The following is an 8967-nucleotide window of genomic DNA, read 5'->3' as shown; positions in this document are numbered from 1 at the left end:
TTTTTTTCTCTGTGGTTTGTCAGTGCAAAAAATACCACCAAGGTGCTAAGGTGTTTTGGATGGTTCCCAGGGTGTTGCTAAGAGGTTCTGAGTGGTTGATTAATGGTTGCTTACTGATCCAAGTCAAAAGGGCTCACCTTAAATCTCTACGATATTCATGTCTCCAGGTATGGTTTGGGTCCTTTCTTCAAGGTAAGTCTATCATATTTCTTAATTGCACTCCTCTCCTCAACAAGTCTTATGGTGTATAATTCAGATCCGTTTCACAAATCGTGCAGGATGAGTTGCACACAGAATTTTAATACTTACGGTTAGGGGTTTGTTTAAATCTCTAACTCTAACCTTCAGAGAGGGACACAGAGAGTAGCAGAGAGGAGAAATGCTTGGCATCCAGCAGACAAAAGGGTGGGACTGGCAGGAAAAGCAGCGATGAGTAAAGCTCATGGTCTCCTTTATGAGCCCTTCATCTAACGGCCGCATTTGATAACAGTAAGGCTCAGACTTGAGGAACTTTTACAGGATTACTGCCAGTTTCCTCCAGCACACACACACACAGATTGCTGGATGCTGGACCGTCTCGGTGAAACCGGAGTGGGGGAAGCTTTAATGAGGGGTATGAAGGGATGATGTTGAAGCCAGTCAAGGGAAACAGTGGGGAGTCTCCTTCGGATCGTACAATCCACTCGACTCATGTTATGCAGTTCATTCTGTTTTGATCCCAGTGAAGCTTCAAGAAGCAGTAAAAGGTAAGGATTCCTGTTTTTACGATGTATGCAGATGTTTTCTTTTTATTTAAGAATCTAGTACTGTTATATCCCAGAGGAAAGAAAAATTACATTTAATTTTGTGTAAAACTTTTAATTTGACATTATTACAAAGTGCACTTTTTAGAAGTGTGTGTAAAGAAATGTCATTAAGAAAACGTCATTGCTCTTTAATATAGTGTTATATTATCTGATGGTACATTTTTTAAAATATGCTTTTAAAACATGAAGTACACTACAAAAGCACATTCGATACGATTAAGCACACTTCTTTTTTACACTCAACCAACACCTCAAAATCACAATGTTTGCTTACACTTTATTTTAAGGTGACGTAGTTACATTGTACTTACTCAAATAAGTAATATCAATTAACTACACGTGGTTACTATAGAGTTGTGGTCAGGGGTAGGGTTTGGTTTAGTGTTAGTTACTTGTAATTATGCATAATTTACTGTTTTTGGTTTACTTTATTTTAAGGTGTCATTGTTACCATGTAATTATATATTTAAGTACTGAGTAATATTAAGCAACTACGTGTACTTACTATAGGGTTAGGGTAGTATTTGGTTGAGGGTTATTTGCATGTAATTATGCATAATTTACTGTTATTACTTATGTAAGTACATGTAACATGTATGGACACTGTAAAATAAAGTGTTAGCTTTTCTTTTTTTTTTACTATAGTAAGTATGTGTAACCAAAGTGTTACCAAATTTTTTATGAATCTCAGCTCTATGAAAGGACAACATTTCTTTTCTCACTTTAGTAATATGAGTTCAGATGGTGACAAGGCCCAGGCCAGACACACCCATTAAGACGGCATCCCACCAACGCTTAAAACTTACAGCAGTGACGGTAAAGATTCATTACATGCCTCTTAAAGGACATAAAACCATTACTTAAGCCAAACTGATTTAAGCCGTCTAATGAGTAATCCGGTCTGTGCAGAGTAAAATAGAGTATGTCTTAAAAAGTGTGTTAGTGAAAATAAGGTGAAGATATACTGTGCCACCCTTAATGTCAAGAGTGAAAGACTGCTTTCTAATTTAAACTCGCACCCTTGACTCGTGGCCAGAGAGGCAATGCTGTTTTTCTGCTTTGAACGAGGGGCCAAGTGCTGTAATCTCAGCTCTCTCACATGATAAGGTTAGGCTGGGGTTGAGTGACAGGTCTGGGCTGTTAGTGGTCTTGATGGGGGTGGATCAGTGTTGTTTCTCTGTTCAGAGAGTGCATGGGCTGCACGTTCATGCTGTTAATGGAGGTACAGAGAGATGGGAACTGTAATTTCTCAGATCATTTTCTACCACTTTGCTTTGGCCTCAGCCCCCCTTGTTCATAGCAGTCATTAATTCCCAGGACAGATGATCAGAAAAACCTCCAGTGAGGGTAGTGAGGGCCGCTGAAAGGCAGAAAAACAGCAGTTAGACAAAGGATCACATGTGGAGATCATGAGGGGCATGTTTTAGGGCCCAGTTTGTCTCTCTCTTATCCAAAAGCATGTATGAACAACTACTCATCAAGGATGGTTACAAAAGATAGGTCAGAAATACAAAGAAATAGTTTACCCTAAAATGAGCATTCTTTAATTGTTTAAATTTTTACGTAGAACACGAAAGAATAATTTTTGAAGAATGTTAATGCTGCACTTTGACATAATGGTTCACAGTGACCACATTAACAAATAAAAAAAAAATCATAAAGTAGTTCATATGACACAATATTGCAACTCTTCTGAAGCAATGGTTGAACTGTTGTAATATGTCATTTTGTTGACCCCATCAAAAAATGTTGTCTCTCAACAATGATCTCATCAATGTCTCAAAACTATGCTCAAACGTTATATAATACTAATATATGGAATATTTCAGAACTCAATTTTCAGAGTGTTCAATATGAATTCAAATATTTAGAAATCTTTTTATATATTTATAATCTTGTATGTCAACAAATGTTTCATTTGTTGCTGTTTTTATTTAAACAAAAAAAGTTTAAATATTGTTGAGATATCATTGAACTCTTGTATGTCTCTTGAGCAACATTTGAGCAATAACATTTTTCTCTAGGACCCTGAACCTTTCTGTTGAAACTTGTGATAAATGCAAAAAAAATTTAACATTGGCAGGCATGAATTTCATAATTTCATGTTGACTGACAAGCATGACAAGCATAAAAATTGTCTGTATTGCAATTGCTCATAATTCATCTCACACTCAAGCAATTACCTTGCATCACATTGCACAGCTAAAAAAAAATGAGGTAGAAAGTAACCAATGTTGAAAAGGTTTCAACACAGCTGGGACTGGTGCTCAAACTGTAAACAGTTGCTTGCTATTACTTTTCTAAAAGACTGAATTTTTTTACTTGGTGGACGAATGTACAGGTGAGGAAAACTCATCGATGACCATGGAAGGAGGGATTAATGACCCTTTTTTGACTTGCTTACATGCGCTTCATGCGCTTCATGCATGCAAGGTCTCGCGCTCTCTACCTCTCTGCCGTGCGCGCTGAACGTATATTCACGTAGACTTTCGAAAACCGGGACATATTCTTCGTAGCCTTTCGAAAACCGGGACATATTCACACAGCCTTTTGAAATTTTTTTGAGCATTTTGTATATCATAATTCTTATGAGCCTTTTGTATATCGGGGAGAGTTTATAAATTTCCCGGGACAGGTTGTTAAAAAGAAGAACAATCCCGGAAAAACCGGGACGGGTGGCAACACTAGCTACAACAGTTTCACAGCGATTTCAATATCCTAACTATAATTAGCCTATTGCCCAATCATATTTCGGCTATCATGAGATATCATGTTACAGTTATAGCCTATAAGCTGTGAACTAACATGAACAAACAATGAACAGCTGTATTTTTATTAACTAATATTAACAAATACAGTAACAAATGTATCGCTCATGGTTAGTTCATGTTAGTCATTAACTAATGTTAACTAATGAACCTTGTCTGCATTGTTCCGTGAACACAGCATGCTATAAGCCAACTTCCTATAATAACAGCCAAATAGTCACAAATCTCAAGTTAAGTATTAAATCAACCATGCATAATCAACTACGACACACTCACACACATATTGCATTCCAGTGTCAAATACATAATTTACACCACGTCTGGTGCAACTTACGAAGAGTAATAAAACCAACTGGCCTACTCACGTTCTTAATACAGCTGAAGTCGACGTTTTTGGGATTGGAATCTCATGAGTTTCTCTTTCCATTCGTTTCTGAATAGGCAAAACCGAGCACGTCGCGTCGCTATAACTTTACCGAGATGCTGCGGTCAGAGCGGCTCAGCGGGAACCCCCTTTTTTGTAGTTTTTGGAGTTTTTTTAATATAAAATTAGCCTATGAGTCAAACATTGCACTTAAATACACATCAATAAATATATAAATACTGCACGTAAATTATTATTATTATTATTAAAATAATTTATTAAATGCAAATTGGATGGAGGGGGGGCACAGGAGCTCTCTAGGCGGGCCCCATAGCCCCGGCCTTGCCGGCCTCGTGCCATTCTCCCACGGCCCTCGGCCTCGTCCTGCTCGCCACACTACATGTATATCAAGTCATAAAGCTACTATACAGAAAGCTATAATCAGTAATAATATAATGATAGCGAAGAGCAGGATACAACTGCATGCACAATGCATCATGTAATGTAATATTCCCTCAATTTGGCTGAAGACAGAAAGCCGTTTCTTCGCTCATGCCCCTCCACATCCACATTACACTGCACGAAGTGGAACGGAAGCAGCGTTTGATTAGCCTCTGTAATCAGGGTCTGTCCAGACACAATAATGACATTATTACATTATTACAGATTCTTATCAAACAAAGCCCACAGGTCATGTCCTCAAAAGGACAATCTGGACTGTACTCACAGCAACACAGATGAAGCACACTAACCCGATTTCTTTCAAGAGCTGAAGAATAAAAGAGCTTAGATGGAAAGAGAATAAGAAAATGAGAAAAAATGTTTTAGAAAGTTGAACTATATAAATACTATACAAAAATTTGGAGATAGTGTCACTTTGTAGCAATAAACATTTTCCTTAGCTCTAATCCAGCTATGTAAAAATAGTCAGAATATACAATGGGGTTGAAGGTAAAAAGGTTGCCGATTTAGAAATTAAACTATCCCTTAAGTTAGTTTTGTTTATGGTAAAACACTGCAAAAATTCTACAGTAAAAACCTGTTAATTGGTTAACGGTATAAGTTCCTTTACTGTACATGGTGAAAAACTGTAATAAATCTAATGAGGCATTTCATGTAATTTGACAGTACTGTAATTTTACTGTAATTGAAAATGTGTAATCAGGGTTTTTTTGAAAGTGAAATAGAACAAGTAATCTTATCATTTACAGTGAAAATCTGTAAGTTGACATTCCTAGAATTCTCTGCGTGACACTTGACATTTGGTGGTTTTTCATTAAAATAACTGTTTTTTGTTTGTTTTCTTATCAGTTACATACATTATAGGGTTTAATGTTACGCCTTATGTTTTTATGCATTATGTGCACCTTCTGCATATTAGTATTACCTCAGCTTGAGGAAAAGCTGTTGTTTCTTTCTCTTTCACAGTGCACTTTTCTTAAATGTTCCATTTCTTAAGGAAATCAACACATGGGGAAACTATTTTAGCTAAACATTTTAGGAATTAATATTTTGATTCATTAGTATTTTTTCTGAATACTAACGTATTGATATCTAAAACCATATATGTTATATTATTTGAACATCCAGTTCTGAATTATTTTCCTTTGTTTTTCAGCCTAACAACTGTGCTAGACTCAACGACTATCCTCCTGGCAGGGATCGCTGGATATCCCAGACGAGCAAGGAACATTAAGACTGGAGAATTACAGTCCTTCTTTGGAGATTGTGAGGCTTTTGGACTGCACTTTATTTTGAAAGAATTAGAAGCAGTCTGTTAGAAGCAGATTCACTCTTGTTTTGTGTGGCACCAACCCTTCACACTTCCTTCCCCACTTAGTGTAAAGCAAAGTACTTAATTCAGAGATATGAGAAGTATCAGAGAAAAATGCCAAATGAAGGACGTCATAGAAAATGGTTCTTGCAGTGGCATTTAAAAATTTCACATGCGAGTAATGGTTTCTTAAAATTATGTAATCATGTTCGCTCTACTTGGGTGGCAAGTAATACATACATTAGGGGTTAAATACTAAACTGTGAAAGCTGATCAGCTCTCATGGCTGTGATTCAAAATGCTACACCACAAATTAGATATGTTTTTGCGGACATGTCCCATGGTAATACTGTGGTATTCTTTAGAGTACCTCAGAATACCACGTAAATACAATTATTTATACCATGTCAGGATAGTACATTTTTGCAAGAGCTACTGTAGATAAGAAACTTTTCCACAATGTAATGAGAGTCAGATTTACATCTCTTTCTCACCTCACCATGAATTAATCTTATAGCAATATGCAATAAGTGATGTTGACTGTTCATTTCAAAAGCCTTATCTTTTGTTCCTTTTTAGCGAGAAAATTGCATCAAGTTTCTTATCTGGGTGTCGTGGATAATTAGGGAAATACCTAGAGTTAAGCCAAGCATGGGAGAAGCAGGAGTTGGGGTGGGATGGTGGGGGTTACCGGTTTGTTGTGGCTGTGTGGGTTCCTGGCATGCGGATTTGTGACTGTAGTGAAAAATCACATTGCCAGGGATTACCACACTGCCATGACCTTACTGCAGGAGTTCATGAGGAAACGGACAAAAATGGAGGAAATTTGAAAAAAGGGCTCCAGCCATGGCGGAATGAGAAAGGAAAACTTCCTTAGGGGGTTTATAGTCAAAAAAGCAAAACACCTACATTTGTGACGTCATTCTGAGCGGGTGCAGAGCTTAGCTGAGTGGTGAACGTGCACGCTTGGTTTTGTTGTTCACAGTGGCTAAGTTCTTCACCTGAAAAGAAACTAAGAAAGTGCTGTGTTTTTTTTCTTTTGGAAAGACTATGCTATGTATATGTCCTAACATACTTGTAATATAAACCTTATGAAAAAGGTAAAAAATATAGTACTTATTATGGCGATAATATACTTTAAAATAATAGACTTAAGACTGACCTGATTTTTGGAGACTTAAGTGCATTGCAATTAAATGAATATGTGTTCTGGTTTAAATTTATATTGAGATTAGCTGGACTTTAGAATGCTTTTTAACCCACTTAAGTAAGACTTAAGTTTCTTTCTTACTTTCTCAAGTAAGAATTCAGTACATTTGGGCCTGGCTTCATAGTCAGGGCTTAGATTAAGCCAGGATAGGCCTTAGTTCCAATAGGACATTTAAGTTGCTTTTATAAAAATGCCTTAGAAAAAAAAAACATTACTGGTGTGCATCTTGAGACAAAACAATGGCACTGACATATTTTAAAATATCAAGTTGCTGTCAATTAAAACAGCTCATTTTAGATTTACTTAAGCCTTGTCTGTGAAACCAGGGGTTGGAGTATTAAGTACATTGAAACTTGTATGTCATGATTTCAATTGAATATATTTGTAATTCCACATTTGTAATGATGAAGTTGCAATTCAGTACATTTAAAATAAATTAACTTTTAATGTAATATCAAATAACAAACTACAGTTAAAATTATAAATCAAGAAATTTACATGTGCCTTAATGTGTTAGTCAACACATAAAATAAGTGTACTTCAAAACATAACAAAATATTATATAATATTTAAATCATTTAAAGTATGATAAAATCATGATTTAAAAATGTTTACTTCAAAGTAAAACTGTTAAATTGACATTATTACAAAGTTAATTTGTAAGAAACAGCCAAGTGTAAAAGTTTTTTGAAAATATACTTCAAGTTTTGAAGTGCTCTACAAGTGCACATTCAATACAATCAAGTGCACCTCTTTTTCTCAAGGTTAGTGTTCTTATTAAAGGAATATTTTACCCAAAAATGAAAATGTTGTCATCACTTACTCACTCAAACAACAGATTTCAAACAACATAAGGATGGGTAAACTGCTGACAGAATTTTCTCAGGCCATATTTCTAAATGTGAACGAGGAAGATATTAGCATCAGACAAACATAATGAATAACAAACATATCTAAATTGAAGATGATATATGTTCAGTGTCATAATCAAGCACACATGGGTAATGATAAATCTTGCTTAAAAACAGAGAAATGTGCCAATATTGAAACAGAACACTGCTCCCTTGAGACTGTTGGCTAAAGCTTTCATTGTGAATGCAAATGACTCATTCAAAGCAGATCATCATTATCTTAAAGGTGAAGTGTGTAATTTCTGTGCCACTATAGTGTCACCAAACAGAACTGCAAAAATAATACTGTTTTCACCAGGTTTCCCAAACTGCTAATCGTCAATCAAGCTGATAGCCCCGCCCCACTAACCCCATGGGGTAGAGCTGTTGCTGTTGCCAGGCGGGTCACAAGTTTTTGAGGGAATCAACCTACAAATTGTTGACTTAAAGTTCTTGCTGAATGTTATAAGTGTTCGTTAACAATGTACTTCAGCTTTAACTAATGAATTAAATGAACATAATTTAAACTGTAATAATAAAATATAAAACGGCATGCTCAAGAAATCACATTCCTGAAAATGTAAGAGTTGGCTTTCTAACTTGGTAATGTCTTTCCATGCACCTGAATGGTTATTTTTTTTAAATGTCAAATGATAATCTGTGTAGAGTTGTGTGTCTCAGCAGGACCTGAGCTCCGGTGCCTTCTGAGCTGATATCAGTTGTAGTAAAATACTGGCTCAGTTCAGCAGGAACAGGAGTGTGGCCCAAACCATCTAGAGCTTTCAAAGGCCTTTTGCAGAACATACAAACGCTACCTAAAAAAACAAGTCTTTGTTTGGTGTGTAATTGTCTCTAAACGAATGTCCTGAAATGTGTTGTCCTTAAATGAACCAGGAGGGCTGGTTTCCCAGGCACAGATTAAGCAAAGTCTCACAATAAAAGGAATTTTCAGTGAGAAGGATCAGAGTTCAGGTGAGTTGACTTGGTCACATTTGAATGACTTGAGAACTGTTTGAAAATAAAGCATTTACTTGTTATTTGACATGGTCTCTAAGTTGTATGACTTGGATTTACTTTTAGTTTTTTCACCTAATGGACACAAAAAGGAGTATTAGACAAATTAATTGTAACTCCATTAAAAAAGTACAACAGCAA

General features: G+C 36.1%; 1 long non-coding RNA gene across 1 annotated transcript; it reads left to right on the top strand.

Moving 5' to 3' along the window:
* The first annotated feature begins 395 nt into the window (after positions 1-395).
* On the top strand, positions 396-7723 carry LOC143749566 (uncharacterized). The gene is made up of 2 exons (XR_013207029.1): positions 396-746; positions 5557-7723. It is a non-coding gene; the product is annotated as an uncharacterized LOC143749566 (long non-coding RNA).
* Positions 7724-8967: the final 1244 nt, after the last annotated feature.

Source organism: Siphateles boraxobius, unplaced genomic scaffold (assembly GCF_051911475.1).
Source record: "Siphateles boraxobius isolate OS27281-9 unplaced genomic scaffold, OSU_SipBor_1 25, whole genome shotgun sequence".
Taxonomy (NCBI): domain Eukaryota; kingdom Metazoa; phylum Chordata; class Actinopteri; order Cypriniformes; family Leuciscidae; genus Siphateles; species Siphateles boraxobius.
Note: the sequence above shows the minus strand (reverse complement) of the source record. Positions and strands in the feature narration are given on the sequence as shown.